General features: G+C 38.9%; 1 pseudogene; it reads right to left on the bottom strand.

The window, feature by feature from the left end:
• Positions 1–1,561: 1,561 nt before the first annotated feature.
• On the bottom strand, positions 1,562–2,043 carry LOC143681164 (large ribosomal subunit protein eL6 pseudogene; annotated as a pseudogene).
• Positions 2,044–2,355: the final 312 nt, after the last annotated feature.

Raw genomic sequence — 2,355 nt, 5'->3', positions numbered from 1 at the left:
ACAATGTACTGGAGGTATGACTCAATTTTTTTTTAAAAAGGTCATGCCATCAGGGAAAAAATGAGAATGAACCAGACCATTTAATTGTGCAAAAGGAAAACATCAAGGCTCCATCAAATTGTTCCTAAAAGAGAGTTCTGTTTTTAGTGGGGGAACACGACTGCCACAGTCAGGACCAAAATACAGAACAAAAGTATAGTGAGAAGGGAAATGAAGAAGTGCCCCTGCAGATAGACATGCTGAGTTCATTCACTTAGCCAAGGACATCAACACAAACAAAGGGTTGAACCAGCATCTGTTCAGTATTCTCTATGGATCTGCATCATTTGTTGCTGAGAAAGCAAAGTATTAAATGCATTTTAAAATTTGTATTAGAGAGTACACAATAGGTGAGCCTTTATAGCAACCCAAAGTGAATATACAGTTCCCTTAAAGAGATTTGTGATTTGATAATTACCTATATAAAAGTATATATCAGGAGTGAATGAAAGAGATGACGTGACACAGGAATATCAAATTTCCAAGGCATTTTAAGATTCCATTCATTGTCATACCACATTATTTACAATACTCTAAATTTTAACTTTGGTCCAGCAAGCATTCTAGCATGAGCTTAAAATCCTTGCCCTCTCGTATACATTAATAAACATATATCTGGCTGGAATTCTTTATGTATGATGTAAGATGTTAGCCATAAAAAACTAAATGTGAGGAAAAAACCTAAAGTCAAAATACTTCTTCTAATAGAGAATATATTTTATTTAGTAAATAAAATAGTATTTGTCTCATTCAAACCTGTGCATTTGAAAACTAGATTTTTAAAATAGATAACATCACTTTTTTCTAATTATTTTCTTTTATGTCAAATTAGTCATCTGAGTTACTGGCTTCTAAAGTTCAGGTCAGGACTAATTTTTTCTTTTAGAAATCTGTAGATCCTGATTTATTTTATTCTGGAAAAATAACCATGTCAATATAGGTAACATTTCATCACCCTTCAAGAAATCTAGAGAAGTGCTCAGAAAAAATAAAAATCATAGCCCAGAGACACTGACCCCATTTTACCAAGAGGGAGCTAGAAGTGGTCTGTGTTCAACAATATCACCTGCACAGAGCACTCCTCCAGTACCAGTTCCTCCCTCCCTCCCTCTACTTTCCATCTGTAATATTCAACACCATCTGCATAGCACACTCCTCCAGCACTATTTCCTCCCTCCCTACATCTACTTTCCATCTGTAATCTTCAAAATGCCACCTGCACAGAGCACTCCTTCAGGACCATTTCCTCTCTTCATCTACTTTCTATCTGTAATCTTCAACAATGCCACCAGCACAAAGCACTCCTTCAGCACCATTTTCTCCCACCCTCCATCTGCTTTTCATCTGCAATCTTCAAAATGCCACCTGCCAGAGAACTCCTCCAATACCATTTCCTCCCTTCATCTCCTTTCCATCTGTAATCTTCAAAATGCCACCTGCACAGAGCATTCCTCCAGCATCATTTCCTTCTTTCATCTCCTTTCCATTTGTAATTTTCTTTTGCTTATGTGTTTTTAAATTATCAGTTATTTTTATTAGGTTCTTTGCAAGGTTTGAACAACACCTTGTGAGGATAAATTTCATTTGTGACAGAAAATGCAGAACACAGGTAGCCTTGGAGCTGAGAAACAGCTTTGATTTGGGGCATAAGTTATGAGTCCACAGTTTTCTGATTAACCTTGTGCTGCTCTGTAAGCTCATATGTCTCCTCTGGGTTGAACATCTCTCCTTCTTGTGTCTGGGCTTATCCAGCTTCTTCCTGAAGTAAGCATCAGTGAGATGTTTTGGAATTTTCACACCACTTGTATCAATTTTGGTGGAGGTGGCAATGACAAACTTCTGGTGTGTACTATGCAGAGGAGCAAACACAGTTGACACTTGCGACTGAACAGAATGGTCTCGGGAGGGATGTTAGATCTCAGCCTTCTCATGCTGACTGAAGGGTTTTCTGCCATGGCTCAACAGCTTCTGGGGCACAGCTTCAGTGGGATAAAATCTAGGCATTTTGCAAAGCTTCACCACTCTGATGCCTCCGTTTTTGTCACCACCAATGGGTTTTGTGATAGTAGCAAGAACCTTCTCCTCCTTTTTCATTTCAATCCTGGATTTGCTGAATACTTCTTGTCCTTGGCCTTTCTGGAATACATTGCAGATCCAGAATATCTGCTAATTCCTCTGATGAGGACCAGGTTTCGGCTCCTTACTGAGGCTCCCCTTCTTAACTTTGCCATTGGCATCATCTCTTCTCCACAGTAGCTTCTCAGCCTTTCACCCACCATCTTGAAGGATGGGGAAGAGAACTAAGTTGCTTATGTG

The sequence above is a fragment of the Tamandua tetradactyla genome, chromosome 1 (assembly GCF_023851605.1).
Source record: "Tamandua tetradactyla isolate mTamTet1 chromosome 1, mTamTet1.pri, whole genome shotgun sequence".
In the NCBI taxonomy this organism is placed as follows: Eukaryota; Metazoa; Chordata; class Mammalia; order Pilosa; family Myrmecophagidae; genus Tamandua; species Tamandua tetradactyla.
This window is presented reverse-complemented; position numbering and strand designations above follow the sequence as displayed.